The following is a 19,223-nucleotide window of genomic DNA, read 5'->3' as shown; positions in this document are numbered from 1 at the left end:
ATTTGAACCCTTTGGAAATACCTGGATTTCTGTATAAATTGGTCTTAAAATGTTATCTGATCTTCATCTAGGTCATAGACAATAGGTCATAGACAATAGACAAACACAGTCTGCTTAAACTAATAACACACAAACAATTTTACGTTTTCTTGAACACACTGTGTAAACACTCACAGTGCAGGGTGGGAAAAGGATGTGAACCCTTGGATTTAATAACTGGTTGGCCATCCTTTTGCAGCAATAACCTCAACCAAACATTTTTTGTAGTTGCGGATCAGACCTGCACAACGGTCAGGAGGAATTTTGGACCATTCCTCTTCATAAAACTTTTTCAGTTCAGCAATATTCTTGGGATGTCTGGTGTGAACTACTCTCTTGAGGTCATGCCACAGCATCTCAATCGGGTTGAGGTCAGGACTCTGACTGGGCCACTCGATGTGTAACAGTATAATTTTAGTCTGTCTCCTCACCCCTACCTGGGCTCGAACCAGGGACCCTCTGCACACATCAATAACAGTCACCCACGAAGCATTATTACCCAGCGCTCCACAAAAGCCGCGGCCCTTGCAGAGCAAGGGAAACCACTACTTCAAGGTCTCAGAGCAAGTGACGTCCCCGATTGAAACACTATGAGCGCGCACCACCACTAACTATCAATTTCACTTCAGTTACACATGGACTGATGAACATCAAGGCTTTTAGAGATACTTTTGTAACCCTTTCCAGCTTTATGCAAGTCAACAATTCGTGATCTTACTTCTTCTGAGATCTCTTTAGTTTGAGGCATGGTTCACATCAGGCAATGCTTCTTGTGAATAGCAAACTCACATTTTGTGAATGTTTTTTATAGGGCAAGGCAGCTCTAACCAACATCTCTAATCTTGTCTCATTGATTGGACTCCAGATTAGCTGACTCCTGACTCCAATTAGCTTTTGGAGAAGTCATTAGCTTAGGGGTTCACATACTTTTCCCAACCTACACTGTGAATCTTTAAATGATGTATTCAATATAGACAAGAAAAATACAATAATTTGTGTGTTATTAGTTTAAGCACACTATGTTTGTCTATTGTTCTGACTTAGATGAAGATCAGATCAAATTTGATATCCAATTTATGCAGAAATCCAGGTAATTCCAAAGGGTTCACATATTTTTTCTTGCCACTATACTAAAAAAGACTTATTAGCATTTTATTAGTTTCAGTATTGTAATCACATAATATGACTTTCCTTTTGATAGCACCTGTGTGAAAGTGGCAGATGTGAACTGGCTACTAGTGAAGAAGCCGTCAGTAGCTAGAAAGCAATGGAGATTAGCTCAAAGATGATAAGAGATGGACGCGTCACAATAACATGGCAAATAGAAACATCTGAAGTAAAAGTGAAGAACGCAGGAAAAATTCCATGAACTTGTTTTATTGCATACAAAATGTTTGCATCAGTGTGGTTAGGAAAACAGTTTTAGTTTATGTTCAATGTTAGTGTTTCTAATGTTCTAGTGGACATGTTTTATATGTTTGTATGACAATGTTGTGTTATGAAAGACACATTTTAGCCAATAGGCTTCATCATTTGGCCTTAATCTTTGACCAATAACCCTCATCTTATTGTTCATATTAAATCAAGCCATCTTATGAAATTTGAAATGATTTCTAATTAAAAATATGACTAAGAAATTGATAAAATGTGTTTGAAATAATCTTATGTTTGTCATTGGTTTCACATTGTGTCACTAGTGTTACATTGTGTCACTGGTGTTACATTGCGTCACTGGTATTACTGTATGGCATATTGGTGTTCTGGCATCAGAGTTGCCCAATTTAATTGAATAGGGTTTTTGTATCTACCCAACTGTTGCTACATTCATTAGTAAACATTTTAAGAATATGATCATTCAATTTTGATGACTCAACCTGAATTATTTCTAATGTTACAAAAAATAGTATAAATGGAAAAATGTCAGACAATAAAACTTTACACATGCATGTTTAAAGTAAATTATTACGAATCCAAACAATTTATTAGTATTATCATTAACCTTTTCTGTCTTTGATTATATATGCAAATTAAAACCTGAAATTGCATTCTAGAAAGCCTGAATTGTCATCTAAAATATAGGTAACACCAGTGACAAAAAGGCAGCACAAGCATTTAAAAAAAATATATAATGTAGTAAAAATATTAAAATATTTTAAGCTGTCATTTATGTTGATTTATAATGTTAAGGAGTTAACTATTATCTGACTAAGTTTTGTAAAAAAAATCTAAAAGTTATTTTCATAGAATGACCCAACTCTCGTTTTATAGTGAAACTATTATTTTTAAAATATTTTTTTCAAAAGAGACATTGAACATCTAATAGTCAAATCATAGTGTAAAATCAGGTAAGCTGATTCTACTTTTTTGTACATTTTCTTGTGTTTTGTGGTGGAAAACTGAGTGGGTCGAGCAAAACACGTCAACCCTGTTACCCATAAATAGGCAAAAAATGTTTTTAACTTTAAAAAAATATCTGAAGCTTGCATTCAATTGCCCCTCCCTGTTGTACACAACGCGCAAGATGAAGTCCTCAACCCTGTTACGGTCATCCCTGTTGCAGTCAACCCTGTTACTTTATTTGACACTGAATAGGTACTTACTATAGTCATTTTTTTATTCAACCACTTGAGATGGAAAAAGGTTATCAGTTTCCAGATCACGGAGGAGAGAGGTATAGAGAAGTCAAGGAGTGAACAGACTTTTGCCCCCCCCCCCCCCAAAAAAAACACAAAACAAATTCTATAACACATGGATACTAGCCTCCCACATTCTTCCTGTAGCTAAAACTAAAACTGAAACTAAATAATCACCCAAAACTAAATAAAAACAAGCAAATCAGGTCTGAAAACTAACAAACTAAACAGAATTTCAAATACAAATAGAAAACCTAATAGAAATGAAACTATAATAACCTTGATGTGCCGTTATTAAATCAAATCCATATTTTGCTCCATGAAGTAATCTAACAGTGTTTTGCATGGCATACCAAGATGTATACTATTATAGATACAATACTGGTAATCTACACCCCTCCATCCTTCCCACTGCTACAGGAGTGCAAATCTATAACCAAGAGGGTGGCAGTGCGTGGAGACCCAACTCGAGGCCTACTGTCATACGGACTAATCAGGATTGATATACCAGACAGACCCCAACCTAGTAAGGATTTCTGGTTTCTGAAGATTGCAGAAAATACACTTAATTTTGTTTTGGCTAGGGCTCATCAAATATTTCCCTGTGTGATAATATGATTGTGACATAGTCCTAGCCTCACCATGAGGCTAGGGGCGGCTGGGGCAGGGTGGTGGTATTTCGAGAGGAGTCAACTGTCGTCTTGACTTTGTTCCAGGTCTGGTGATTATGATGGCTCCTGTGGCTGGCATCTGTGTCCTGGGCCTTTTCCTCCTTGTCCTCATCACCATAGCCAAGACAGGAAACCGACAAGTGTCATGGCTGGCGAACCGCTGACATCCAACAATGCGGATTTAAAAAAGTGAATAAAAGTAATACCTCTTTTTGGTTTCTATGACAATGAAATGAGTCTCTGCAGAAATTCTGTGGTTTCGACAGTTGATAAACATGTCTTTACCACAGAAGTCTCCGATAATTCAGACCTGCAGTTATTCAAGAATGTGGCTGTGGGTTACAAACAAGTTTAAACAAGGAGCATGAGTTGCTGGTTGAAATCTGTCTGTTATCAAGCACAGCAACTCTTTCAATGTCTCTAAAGTATATGATGGAATAGGAAATTGATCATATTGGACAGTTGACTGTAACTGTACTTTATGAAATTCTATTGATTCTTAGTAATCAGCAGATGGCAATAGGAGCCTTTCTGTTGAGGTGTCAGATGGTCTATCTATCTATCTATCTATCTATCTATCTATCTATCTATCTATCTATCTATCTATCTATCTATCTCCAGAGGCAGAGGACTTCTACCCTGACGACTCGCACTAGATTCTTCTTGGTCTGTGCTACCCGGAGTACTTGAGACGTCCCTATCCCATTGAAGTTGAAATGTAACATGGTTATGGTTAGGGAAGGGTTATGGTTAGGTTACGGTTTGGATTTAGGGGTGGACATCCCAAGGATCCCGAGTAGCACTTGCCCTTAAAATCTTGCCGTTCGCTCGTCCGTGGGCGTAGCGTTTTTGGCTGGATCAAGGAGTTTGGGTTGCCAGACAAGGGGAGTTACTTTCCAGAGGAAAATTGCTTTGTCCAATAGACACACCACAGTATGTACACCGCTATCCTCCCCTTCTTTCTAGCAGAACGTCACTACTCCCTTTTTGTTTTCTAGCAGATCTCAGAAGGCAGTGAGTTTATTGGACTATCAATGTCCAACACAGCCTGCAAGAGGCATGCTGTGGTTGAGGGGAAATAAGGAAATCTAACGGATGCCTTCTGGCTACTTGGGGGGAAATAATTTAAGACAATTGCATTTTTGTTCATTTTTATTAGCCTACAGGTTATCCTCCACATTGAAGTGTTTCAGCAAAGTGCATTGTGCATTGATTGGATGGATACATAATCGTACCACAAAGAAGACAAAGCTTGTTGCAACTAAAATACTTTTTTTTCGTTCCTATTCTTCTCCCTCATACTTCCTCGTGCATGAAAGCTATTGTTGAATGTGTAGAGTGGAAGGAGCACGCAGTCTGATATCTGTAATATGCCAGAGGAAATGACCGTTTAAACATTAGACCGTGTGGGACATTAGGACATGGGATTTAACAGAAAAACTGACTCCGGGCTTTGAATAACCCGTGATCACATCTTTGGGGAAAATTGCAAATGAAGTATTTCTTCCTGTGAGATTAAGCCGAACTGTTTCGGAAACTTGGATAGTTTGCAAGCGATCTGATTTGAGCGCACCGCGACCTAAATAATGGCCAGGGGTTGAAGTGCGGAGAGAACTTCTAAAACACACAGGAAAAACTGTATTTTGAATGTAACAAAAAAAGTGTATGTAGTCACATAGCGGTTCACCCATCACTTGACAGAACTTTCCAATCACAACCGACTGTGAAAAGCCCTCGCACGGGCTAACGAGTGCGCACAAAGATGGCAATCCTTTGGAGGCGCGCTTCTCTGGGGCTGTGGAAACAAATAATGGCTCCGCTCGTCTTGCTCTTGTGCAACAGGCTTGTGACCAATGCGGACGATGACACTTTCAACGCAGAGGTACAGTATTTTATATGAATGTGTGGATGTTTTTTTTATGGAATTGTGGCAGTCCGGCATTGCATGACCATATTATCCTGGTGGTCAGATAGTGATGATCTACATGGTCTTCACTGATCTGTTCATCTTCTAATGACTTCTCATGGTCTTGTCATCGCTGGTCAACAGGTCATGCGCAAATTAATGGAACTATTTGGTGCGCAGATTTATGACCCTTGACCTTTTCCTAACTCTCTCACTTCATATGGCAGGCATATTAGGAGTAACTATGTGTTGGGGAAAAGTTTGATCTGTAGGTTAAAACTCAATTTACACGCCTATAAATCACAGAATGTGTTCCTTACCTACTGTGCTGTTTTTCCTACAGGCATGTTGTGCAAGACATCCAGATTTATCACTTTTGATCAGTTGTCTTTATGGTGGCTGATTTCTCTCACTCTCCCGCTCGCTCACTCGCCTGTGCGTGTGTGTGCAATGCATGCCTGTTTACAGAGAACGCATTAACTTTCCAGCTGTGCTCAGTGGGCCCATTACGTTTTTAAATTCCCCTTTCAAGGAGTTAGCAAGGCAAGCTCTCTGTGCTATGTCTTGGTCGGGTGTCTTTCTTTGTTTCCATTGGATTATTAATGGTATATTAATCTTGCATGCCAGATTTTACAGACAGATACATTTCTGGTTCTGGCTAGATTAATGGTGTGTGTATATATATATATGTAATATGCCAGATATGTATGTATGTATGTATGTATGTATGTATGTATGTATGTATATATATATATATATATATATATATATATATATATATATGTATATTATATATATATACTGAACAAACAAAAAGGCAACATGTAAAATGTTGAGCTGAAATATAAGATCCCAGAAAAAGTCCATACACACAAGAAGCTTATTTCTCTCAAATGTTGTGCACAAATTTGATTACATCCCTGTTAGTGAGCATTTCTCAGTTGCCAAGATAGTCCACCCACCTAATAGGTGTGGCATATCTATAAGCCGATTAAACAGCAGGATCAATACACAGGTGCACCTTGTGCTGGGTACAATAAAAGGCCTCTCTAAAAATGTGCAGTTTTGTCACACAACACAATGCCACAGATGTCTCAAGTTTTGAGGGGAGCGTGCAATTGATATGCTGACTGCAATCATTTCCACCAGAGCTGTTGCCAGAGAATTAAATGTTCATTTCTGTACCATAAGCCACCTCCAACATAATTTTAGAGAATTTGGCAATACGTCCAACAGGCCTCGTAACCTCAGACCACATGTAACGACGCCAGCCCAGAACCTCCACATCCGGCTCCTTCACCAGCGGATCGTCTGAGACCAGCCACCCAGACAGCTGATCAAACTGTGGGTTTGCACAACCGAAGAATTTCTGTATAAACTGTCAGAAACTGTCTCAGGGAAGCTCATCTGCATGCTCATTGTCCTCACTAGGGTCCTGACCTGACTGCAATTCGTTGTCGTAACCGACTTCAGTGGGCAAATGCTCACCTTTGATGGCCACCGGAGAAGTGTGCTCTTCACGGTTGAATCCCGGTTTTAATTGTACCGAGCAGATGGCAGTGTGTATAGCGTTGTGTGGGCGAGTGGCTCACTGATGTCAACGTTGGGAATAGAGTGACCCATGGTGGTGGTGGGGTTATGGTATGGGCAGGCATAAGCTACGGTTAATGAACACAATTACATTTTATCGATGGCAATTTAAAGAGGCGACTCCGGGATGCTGGCAAAGAAAAAGCCATATCTCAGACTGGCCGATGAAAATAAAACATTAAGATGGGTAAAAGAACACAGACACTGGACTGAGGAACTCTGCCTCGAAGACCAGCATCCCGGAGTCGCCTCTTCACTGTTGACGTTGAGACGTGTTTTGCGGGTACTATTTAATGAAGCTGCCAGTTGAGGACTTGTGAGACGTCTGTTTCTCAAACTAGACACTCTAATGTACTTGTCCTCTTGCTCAGTTGTGCACCGGGGCCTCCCACTCCTCATTCTATTCTGAGCCAGTTTGCACTGTTCTGTGAAGGGAGTAGTACACAGCGTTGTACGAGATCTTCAATTTCTTGGCAATTTCTCGCATGGAATAGCCTTAATTTCTCAGAACAAGAATAGACTGACGAGTTTCAGAAGAAAGTTATTTGTTTCTGGCCATTTTGATCCTGTAATCGAACCCACAAATGCTGATGGTCCAGATACTCAACTAGTCTAAAAAAAGTCCAGTTTTATTGCTTATTTAATTAGGACAACAGTTTTCAGCTGTGCTAGCATAATTGCAATTAGCCTTTTAAAAATATACACTTGGATTAGCGAACACAAAGTGCCATTGGAACACATGAGTGATGGTTGCTGATAATGGGCCTCTATACACCTATGTAGATATTTCATTAGAAATCACCCTGTTCCAGCTACAATAGTCATTTACAACATTAGTAATGTCTACACTGTATTTCTGATCAATTTGATGTTATTTTAATGGGGGGGGGGGGGGGGAACAAGGACATTTCTAAGTGACCCCAAACCTTTTAACAGTAGTGTATACAGTACCAGTCAAAAGTTTGGACACACCTACTCATTTAAGGGTTTTTATTTTTTTTTAACTATTTTCTACATTGTAGAATAATAGTGAAGACATCACAACTATGAAGTAACACATGGAATCATGTATTAACCAAAGAAGTGTTAAACAAATCAAAATGTATTTTCTATTTGAGATTCTTCAAAGTAGCCACCCTTTGCCTTGATGACAGCTTTGCACACTCTTGGCATTCTCTCAACCAGCTTCATGAGGTAGTCACCTGGATGGCATTTCAATTAACAGGTGTGCCTTGTTAAAAGTTCATTTGTGGAATTTATTTCATTCTTAATGTGTTTGAGCCAATCAGTTGTGTTGTGATAAGGTAGAGGTGGTATACAGATGATAGCCCTATTTGGTAAAATACCAAGTCCATATTATGGCAAGAACAGCTCAAATAGGCAAAGAGAAACGACAATCTAATTACTTTATTAAGACATGAAGGTCAGTCAATCCGGGAAAATTTCAAGAATTTAGAAAGTTTCTTCAAGTGCAGTCGCAAAAACCATCACGCGCTATGATGAAACCTGCTCTCATGAGGACCGCCACAGGAAAGAAAGAACCAGAGTTACCTCTGTTGCAAGAGGATAAGTTCATTAGAGTTACCAGCCTCAGAAATCTGCAATTAACTGCACCTCAGATTGTAGGCCAAATAAATGCTACACAGAGTTCAAGTAACAGACAACATCTCAACATCAACTGTTCAGAGGTGACTGCGTGACTCAGGCCTTCGTGGTCGAATTGCTTGAAAGAAACCACTACTAAAGGACACCAATAAGAAGAAGAGACTTGCTTGGGCCAAGAAACACAAGCAATGGACATTAAACCAGTGGAAATCTGTCCTTTGGTCTGATGAGTCCTAATTTGAGAGTTTTGGTTCCAACCACTGTGTCTTTGTGAGATGCAGAGTAGGTGAACTCCACATGGTGTGGTTCCCACCGTGAAGCACGGAGGTGGAGGTGTGATGGTGTGGGGGTGCTTTGCTGGTGACACTGTCTGTGATGTATTTAGAATTCAAGGCAAACTTAACCAACCTGACTACCACAGCATTCTGCAGCGATACGCCATCCTGTCTGGTTTGCGCTTAGTGGGACTATCATTTGTTTTTCAACAGGACAATGAACCAAAACACACCTCCAGCCTGTGTACGGGCTACATTGACATTGACCCTGTATATATCCTCGTTATTGTTATTTTATTGTGTTCCTTTTTATTCTTTTCTACTTTAGTTTATTTGGTAAATATTTTCTTAACTCTTTCTTGAACTGCAATATTGATTAAGGGCTTGTAAGTAAGCATTTCATGGTAAGGTTGTATTCTGTTGTATACCTGTTGTTTTCAGCAAATAACATTTGAGTTGATTTGATTTGATATATATATATATATATATATATATATATATATATGATTAAACTGTCTATATTCAACTGTACTATATATATATATATATATATATATATATATATATATATATATATATATATAGTACAGTTGAATATAGACAGTTTAATCTTTTTTTTTTACATTTCCTGTATATACTGTAAGTTATTTGTTTTGTGTTAAAGAGAGACTTCAGCCAAATTACAAAATGACACATTGGTTTCCTTATCCTGTAAACAATCCATGGTTTGGTTTCTCTGGTACTGTTTCCACATTTGTGGCACAGCTCCCATTCAAGTCATGGGACCGACATTATAATTTTTCGCGCATCATGTCCAAATCACCCGAAAGTATCTCAAATTGACTGTAACTTCAACAAAGTCACATAGCTGTTTTGAACATGATGCACGAACAATGCTAATATCGGTCCCAATACTTGAATGGGATTTGTACCACAAATGCTAAAACATTAGCATGTGGAAACAGTGCCAGGGAAAGTAAATCAAGGCATGGATTTCTATCATACCTTTGTCCATAGACTTCTTACAGGGTGAGGAAACCAATGTGTCTTTTTGTCATTTGGGTGAACAGTCCCTTTAACGGCTTACATTCCAAAGCTTTTACTGTTGGACCCCGTGACTTCTGCTCGGTCGGTCCTATTAACCACAGGATCGGATCAGTAGATCTCTAAGCTGCCAATAAGGACTCGAAGGAGGAATGCCATAGAAACCATCTGTTTCTCTGTCCTCTCGGGTCTCTATTCTTCTCTTTTTTTTTAACCCCCCTCTCTCCATTTGTTGTTTCTCTCTCATTCTCTTTTTCGCTTTCTCTATCTCTGTCTGGCTCTTTCTCTGACTCTTTCTCTTTCTCTGTCTCACACACGCACACACACACACACACACACACACACACACACACACACACACACACACACACACACACACACACACACACACACACACACACACACACACACACACAAACACACACACACACACACACACACACACACACACACACACACACACACTCGCTCAATCTCTCTCCATCTGTCCATCTCTCTATCCCTGTTGTGTAATTGTAGTCATGGTTGCGGAGTTTTGGCTACCTGTCCCAGGCCAGCAGACAGATGTCCACCATGCAGTCCTCTCAGATCCTGTCAAATGCTGTCAGCGACATGCAGCGCTTCTATGGCCTGGAGGTCACTGGAGAGATGGACGATGCCACACTGACGTATGGATGGCACTGACAGCCAAAATTATACTCTTCTCCTAGTGTCTGAAGCACTCCAGGTTGACTGTACAGCCTGATAGACTAAATTGATAATGATGCCAAGATAATCTAGGGTCATGATTAAATTTATAGAGCATTTCTGAGCCAGATAAGAGTTGCACCTCCTGGTCTAGGAGTATGGAACCACTCTCTAGCCTTAAATTAACATCAATGTATCTAATCCTATCTGTGGTTATCAGGGCTCTTTTCAATTTTGTTTTTCTCTTCCCTTTAGGGCCATGAGAAGGCCTCGCTGTGGAGTCCCAGACAAATCTTTTGGGCAGACTGAGAACAGTATGAGGCGGAAACGATACACTCTCACTGACCAGAAGTGGGACAAGAACCATCTGACCTACAGGTGTGTGGTAGGTCTATGTATGCTGGGGGATTCTCAGAAATCCATTTTGGGAATCTCACAGATTTCCCCCTGACTGAACTGACGGCCGTGCGAAGCGTCAGTATTAACAATATCTCAAAGAGACCTGCATTCCCATATGTGTATAAACCACTGACAACACATACATCATTTATAATGACCCTCTCTCTATATATATACTCAACAACAAAAATAAACTCAACATGCAACAATTTCATAGATTTGACTGAGTTACAGTTCAAAAAAGGAAATCAGTCAATTGAAAGAAATTAATTAGGCCTTAATCTATGGATTTCACATGACTGGGAATACAGATATGTATCTGTTCGTCACAGATACTTAATATAAGGTAGGGGAGTGGATCAGAAAACAAGTCCATATCTGGTGTGACCACCAGTTGCCTCATACAGTGCGACATCTCCTTCGCATAGAGTTGATCAGGCCGTTGATTGTGGCCTGTGGAATGTTGTCCCACTCCTCTGTGCGAAGTTGCTGGATATTGGCGGGAACTGGAACGCGCTGTCGTACACATCAGTCTAGAGCATCACAAACATGCTCAATGGGTGACATGTCTGGTGAGTATACAGGCCGTTGAAGAACTGGGACATTTTCAGCATCCAGGAATTGTGTACAGATCCTTGCGACATGGGGCCGTGCATTATCATACTGAAACATGAGGTAATGGCGGAGTATGAATGGCACGACAATGGGCCTCAGGATCTCATCACGGTGTCTCTGTGCATTCAAATTGCCATCAATAAAATGCAATTGTGTTCGTTGTCCGTAGCTTATGTCTTCCCATACCATAACCCCACCACCACGATGGGGCATTCTGTTCACAACCTTGACATCAGCAAACCCGCTCGTCCACACAACGCCATACAGGTGGTCTGCGGTTGTGAGGCCGGTTGGACGTACCACCAAATGATCTAAAACTACATTGGAGGCAGCATATCTGAGAGAAATTAACAATCATTTCTCTGCCATCAGCTCTGGTGGACATTCTTGCAGTCAGCCAATTGCACACTCCCTCAAAACTTGTGACATCTGTGGCATTGTGTTGTGTGACAAAACTGCACATTTTAGAGTGGCCTTTTATTGTCCCCCGCACAAGGTGCACCTGTGTAATGATCATGCCATTTAATCAGCTTCTTGATATGCCACACCTGTCAGGTGGATGGATTATCTTGGCAAAGGAGAAATGCTCACTAATAGGGATGTAATCGAGAGAGAAATAAGCTTCTTGTGCGTATGGGAAATGTCTGGGACCTTTTTTCATCTCATGAAACATGGGGCCAACATTTTACATGTTGCACTTCTATATTTTTTTCAGTGTTGTATGTGTAAGTACTAAGAATATCTTGTCCTTTCCTCAACCCCCTCTCCCAGCATTATGAATACTACCCCAAAGGTGGGTGAGGAGCGGACACGAGAAGCCATCCGCAAGGCCTTTTTGGTGTGGGAGCATGTGACACCACTGAGCTTCGAAGAAATCGCCTTCCAAGACGTCACCAACAGCAGCCAGGACGCGCTAGATATCATGCTGTTGTTTGCCTCTGGTTTCCATGGAGACATGTCTCTGTTTGACGGCGAAGGGGGATCCCTGGCTCATGCCTACTACCCAGGGCCCGGGATGGGCGGAGACACACACTTTGACGCAGACGAACCGTGGACCCTTGACAACCATAATCCATCAGGTTAGATAGACACGCTGTCCCCTTTGCCCCCATTGGCTCCTCAGTCAGTCATTACACACAGACAAATGACTGTTACTATTTCCATGTCATTTGTTTCTAAATGAATTCCTTATTGATATCTTTTGATATTCATTTTCGTTCTCCTCTTCCCATCTTTCTCTCTCCTGCTCTCCATTTCTCCCTCCTCTGCTCCCAGGTATTGACCTATTCCTGGTTGCGGTGCATGAGCTGGGCCATGCTCTGGGCCTGGAGCACTCTGACAACCCCAGTGCCATCATGGCTCCCCTCTACCAGTACATGGACACAAAGACCTTCTCACTCCCGGACGATGACAGGAGTGGAATACAGAAGATATATGGTGAGGAGCCCTTCCTCAGGCCCCTACAGTGCATGTGCACACACACATACACAATAGACCCCCTTCAATTGAGATTCTCCCTCACAGCATGCCATACATGCTTTTACAATGATCCTACTCTGACCATGACTGAATAGAAGTCATTGTGCCTTTGTGTGTCGCAGAACTAGTGAATGTTTGTATGTGCACTGCAGACACACTGAAGATAGTATTTAGGGATCCTTGTCGTAGTTCACACTGATAGTTCAACAGATACTTTGGGGTTTTGGCAACGAGGCCCTTTATCTTCCTCCTCAGAGTCAGATGAACTGTTGTTAGCAGTTGCGCTAGTTAGCAACTTCCTTCAAACAGCACGCAGAGACACAAAAATGCTAACCCCCGAGTTCATCTGACTCTAGGGAAGTAGATACAGTCCTGAAGTGTCCCTTTAAAGGTTGTACGTCTTGTGTAAGTACTGTATGTCTGTTTTTCCTCTCTCTGTCACTGTGCAACCAGAAGGGCTTCCTTCCAAAAAGCTCCATGGGCTTCCTGCCACAGCACGGAGTGGAAAATTAGACTCTCCCTGTGTGTGTGTGTGTGTGTGTGTGTGTGTGTGTGTGTGTGTGTGTGTGTGTTTGTGTGTTTGTGTGTGTGTGTGTGTGCACGCGTGCTAATAAGCAACAGAGGGGGGCAAGCAGGGATATGTGTTAGATTAATTCATTCAAACTAGTGGAATTTATAACGTCATCATCTTGGATTGTGCAGGGCCTCCAGACGATGCTCCCACTCAGGACCCCCCACCACCACCAGTGATGACACCGCGCCTCACCAAGACCCCACCACCACTGCTCCTCCAGATCTAAACCCCACCACCCCCTTATACTTCTCTCCAGACAGACCCCCCCAGCCCCACCTATGACCCTGACACCCCAGACCAACCAGAACCTGAACCAGATCCCACCGATGCACCTCACCTCCCTCCAATACCTGACCCAGAGCCCACCATTCCCTGGCCCGACCCTGTGCCGGTGACCCCCTACATCAGGAGAGATGAGCCTCGTCGCCCTGTGCAGCCAGACCACACCGCCCTGGACATCTGTGACGGGGACTTTGATACGGTCACCATGCTGCGAGGGGAGATGTTCGTCTTCAAGGTGAGAAGCAGAGCTATTCTAAGAATACAGTTTTTTTTTAGTTTGTTTAGCTGTACTAATTCATACTTCATACTAATCTCCCAAAAGAGGATGAAGTTAGTCAATATGTTCTGATGGTGTCTTCTGTCCTTTCCAGGGTCGCTGGTTCTGGAGAGTTAGAAGGAACCATGTTCTGGACAACTACCCAATGCCCATTTCTGTCTTCTGGGTTGGACTACCTGATGATATAGACTCTGGCTATGAACGGCACGACGGGAAATTTGTCTTTTTCAAAGGTCTGTATTTTCCTTGAAGTTTCTTTTTTTGTAAAATTGTTGAAATCTACTTGGGGGCGTTCACTCTAGAAACACAGGGACCGAGATATCATCCTTCTCCACTGCATTCCTCATGTTTAAAACTACAGTCGGGAAGAGGCTCATGGGGTGCAGCTAGCAGCAGTGGAAAGCAGCTGGCAGGCCTGGATGGATTGCATCAGTCGCTGCTCCAGATGCTGATTTCCTAGGTTTCAGTCTGAGTAGAGAATAAGACTTGGAGGGGATAGAGTAGAGCAGGGGTACGGGCTGCACCATTTCTTCATGTGTTCGGACTCTTTTAACTTTCTGTGTGTTCTCGCACAAAGGACAACCACGAGTTGCATCAGTAGTGTGTTTACAGCGGTTGAATGTGCTTTAGTGTTTTTAAGAGTGCTACATTTTTTTGGGCTCTGTTATAGTAAACTTTGTTTGTTGAATCTGAGATAGTAACAAATCACTGGCATCAAATGTTGCAAATGAAACCTGTGCTTAACTTCTCTTTCCTCTCTTCTCACATCTTCCTCTTCTTGATGGTCCTCTGCCCTCTCCTCTGTTCTCTACCCTCTCCTCTGTCCTCTGTCCTCTACCCTCTCCTCTGTCCTCTGTCCTCTGTCCTCTACCTTCTCCTCTGTCCTCTGTCCTCTACCCTCTCCTCTGTTCTCTGTCCTCTACCCTCTCCTCTGTCCTCTGTCCTCTACTCTGTCCTCTCCTCTGTCCTCTGCCCTCTACCCTCTCCACTGTCCTCTGTCCTCTGCCCTCTCCTCTGTTCTCTACCCTCTCCTCTGTCCTCTGTCCTCTACCCTCTCCTCTGTCCTCTACCCTCTACCCTCTCCTCTGTCCTCTGTCCTCTGTCCTCTGTCCTCTACCCTCTCCTCTGTCCTCTGCCCTCTACCCTCTCCTCTGTCCTCTACCCTCTCCACTGTCCTCTGTCCTCTGCCCTCTCCTCTGTTCTCTACCCTCTCCTCTGTCCTCTGTCCTCTACCCTCTCCTCTGTCCTCTACCCTCTCCTCTGTCCTCTGTCCTCTGTCCTCTGTCCTCTACCCTCTCCTCTGTCCTCTGTCCTCTACCCTCTCCTCTGTCCTCTGTCCTCTACTCTGTCCTCTCCTCTGTCCTCTGCCCTCTACCCTCTCCTCTGTCCTCTACCCTCTACACTGTCCTCTGTCCTCTACCCTCTCATCTGTCCTCTACCCTCTCCTCTACTCTCTCCTGTCCTCTACCCTCTCATCTGTCCTCTCCTCTGTCCTCTACCCTCACCTCTGTCCTCTACCCTCTCCTCTGCCCTCTACCCTCTCCTCTGTCCTCTACCCTCTCATCTGTCCTCTACCCTCTCCTCTACTTTCTCCTGTCCTCTACCCTCTCATCTGTCCTCTCCTCTGTGCTCTGTCCTCACCTCTGTCCTCTACCCTCTCCTCTGTCCTCTACCCTCTCCTCTTGTCCTCTACCCTCTCCTCTGTCCTCTCCCCTGTCCTCTACCCTCTCCTCTGTCCTCTCCTCTGTCCTCTCCTCTGGCCTCTACCCTCTCCTCTGTCCTCTCCTCTGTCCTCTCCTCTGTCCTCTCCTCTGTCCTCTACCCTCTACCCTCTCCTCTGTCCTCTACCCTCTCCTCTGTCCTCTGTCCTCTACCCTCTCATCTGCCCTCTACCCTCTCCTCCTCTCACTCTGTAGGGGACAGGTACTGGGTGTTCAGGGAGGCTGACGTGGTGCCTGGTTACCCCCAGCCCCTGGTAGAGTATGGTCAGGGCATCCCCTCAGACAGGATCGACACAGCCATCTGGTGGGAGCCCACCGGCTACACATACTTCTTCAGAGGAGACAGGTGACCACATGCCCCCGAATGCCTTGCCTTACTCTACCATATTCAATCTCCACTAACTGACTGATGTAGTGTGGAATGATAAATATAAAAGTGAAATGACATTCATTTAGTCAAGGGAAAGCCGTTTCAGCCCTGACTTTTGAGAGACAGAAAGACATAAGTTGCTTGCGGTAGTAATCATCAGCCCATTTAACTACTATGTGTTAAATCATCTGTCTTGTCACCGTCCTTTCCTGCAGATACTGGCGTTTTGATGAAGAGTCCCGCACCGGTGACAGAGACTACCCTAAACCTGTCTCCAGGTGGGGCAAGGTCCCGTCCTCTCCTAAAGGAGCCTTCCTCAGTGACGATGGCGGTGAGTGAGTCACTATAAGGGAAACTGTCCGTAAAAATGGAGGGAGGCTATAGATTCTGAGCTGAGAGGGGAAAGGGTTGGGACGCATGAGATCTTAGGTTTGGAGAGGTCGCCCATGCTTCACCCAGAAATCGAGTGCCTGGCAAAAGTATTCTAATGTCGATGTCTCAGAATCTATCCTAAAGTCCCACCCCAGCTAATGCTTTTCAAAGTGGTTTCCTGTAGTGAAAAAAAAAACTAATCTGACGGCCCAAATGTCTTTCTGATAAGTCGTTTTTTATTTTATTTTTTTCATCAAAATGGAAAGGTACTTGTGAAGGGGAATTAAAAACAGCCTCTAGTCCAATTGAAGCTTCACCGTACTGTAAATATTACTAGCACGGCTCGGCAATGACACTATCCTGTGAAGTGTGACGAACTTGTGTCATGATGAATAAACAGTTGGATCAGAAGACGCAAAACCCCAAAAAGATTAACAATGGCTCAGACCTTTTTTAAATTTTTTATAATTTGAGAGAAAAAATAGCATGCTCACAGTAAATTCCCACAGTGCATTTCAACAGTTGCCTCAACCGTATCTTTGTCTTCCCCATACCGAACCAGCTTACACCTACTTCTACAAGGGCTCCAAGTACTGGCGGTTTGATAACCAGAAAATGAAAGATGACCCAGGCTATCCTAGATCCATCCTTAAAGACTTTATGGGCTGTGAGGGAGCACCGGATGTGGACCCCGATACAGATGACACAGTAACGGGCCGCAAGTGGCCCACAGTCGACCAACCAAAACCACAACCACCAATTGGCTCCGACCCGGATGATGTGGACCGTGACACAGATACGGATTACACCAACGATGTGGATTATGAACCTGATGCAGAGGACAAAGAGGTGGATGTGGTGGTGAGGATGGCTGAGAACGAGGCCAAGGTTATGACCCTGATCATGGTGACCGTGCCCCTGGTCCTGGTGCTGTGCATCCTACTATTGGTCTATGCTATTATCAACACCCTGCAGAAGAAAGAGGCGCCCAGACTTTTGGTCCATTGCAAACGATCCCTGCAAGAGTGGGTTTGATGTGCTCCAGAAATGGATTCACACACACACACACACACACACACACACACACACACACACACACACACACACACACACACACACACACACACACACACACACACACACACACACACACGCACCATACACAGGCACATACAGTACACACACAAACATTGCATACAAACGCAAGCACATAATCTCCCTATCGTTCCTCCTTTACCAGTTTATAACAGGCAATTTGCACTTTTAACACCCAGTGTTTTGATTTTTTAGTTGTTAGTTAGTTTGTACCCTGTTGTAGTTTTATGTGTTCAAGCCAAGGATATCCACGAATGTCCTTATAAAACAGAGTGGTGGTGCCTGTCTACAACCAGCAAAGGAATGTCTAACTGTTGTGTGTGCTGAAAAGACAAGACCACCACCTCCCACTGTGTCTTTCCTCTAGTCTACAACAGCCCGGACTTTATCCATAAAAGGGCGGATTTAGATATTGATATTCAGACCCCCTTGGGGTGAAATTAAATACAGGGGTTCAAAAAGTGGTATATCTCATTGTACACATATTTAGGAAGGCTGAAAGTCTGCTAGAACGGAGTCTGGTTGACATTACCCAGATGTTGCTGATTTAGTCATTTTGGCTGCAGAGCCGGGGGAGGGGTTAGGATGCCTGCCAGCATTTCCTTTTCCTGAGTTAGAGTTATTTTCTCTTGGGAGGGGGGGGGGGAAAGGGGAGGGGCTGAGCGGAGCTACATTGGCATTGAGCCTCCTGACCTAGATTAGCGAGGCCCACTCCTATTTTTCAAAACTTATTTTACTGAGCGGTTTGGCTGGTGATGTCTTCCTGTGAGACTCCCCCTCCCCTGCCGCTATGTTTCACTGTAGACATTCTCCATCTGCAGTCTCTGTTTCGATCTGAGAATCTGCTCTATACCTAGGAGAGGCTTTAGTTCTAATCTGTGATGATGGTGTCACAGGGCTTTGTGATGAGGACTGTTGGAGTATTTACGTTGAACTTAACCATAAATGATGTCTTACAACTCTTTGTTGCCATTTTTTTCTTTTCTTTTATTAAAATGCCCCTCTGTGGGACTTCTTCCTTCGTTGCCAACTCTTTGTGTGCCAACCTCCCTCATTCAAAAGCCAAACACTTTTTATACTACACCCAGAGTGCAATTATTTTTTTGCACAATAGACAGATGAAGACCATTAGTCCTAGAGGTTTTTCCTCAGCAAAGCCACTATGCACAAGTAAACAAAAAATGGTTGTATATGCTTCAGGTTTGTGGTCGGTTGTGAATCACCCGTGTTTTGTCATTTATTGTTTGTGTTTTGTATTAGCCGGTTGTTGGAGAGGAACCAATACTTTTAAAAACATATTTTTTAAAAAACGTTTGAAAATTCGCACAACATTTTGTGTTGTGCTCTCTGTACATTAGCAGAGTTAAATGATGCATGCAGGACATGTAAATGTATGAAATGTATAAGGATTTCAAAATAAAACATGAGTCATGGCAAACAAGTCTTTGCGTGCAATTTGGGGTGAGCATGCTATTATGAGTATGAACAGTTTCTCATTCTCTTTCATTGTATTTTCCACTGTATTCCAACAGCAGTTCATGTCTGTTTTTCTAAGTATGACCAAAAGATGGAGTCTTTGTATCTACTAT

The 19,223-nt window shown here is 43.0% G+C and overlaps 1 pseudogene; it reads left to right on the top strand.

The window, feature by feature from the left end:
* The first annotated feature begins 4,323 nt into the window (after positions 1-4,323).
* On the top strand, positions 4,324-19,075 carry LOC115109610 (matrix metalloproteinase-15-like; annotated as a pseudogene).
* The last annotated feature ends 148 nt before the right edge of the window (positions 19,076-19,223 follow it).

The sequence above is a fragment of the Oncorhynchus nerka genome, linkage group LG25, assembly GCF_034236695.1.
Source record: "Oncorhynchus nerka isolate Pitt River linkage group LG25, Oner_Uvic_2.0, whole genome shotgun sequence".
In the NCBI taxonomy this organism is placed as follows: Eukaryota; Metazoa; Chordata; class Actinopteri; order Salmoniformes; family Salmonidae; genus Oncorhynchus; species Oncorhynchus nerka.
This window is presented reverse-complemented; position numbering and strand designations above follow the sequence as displayed.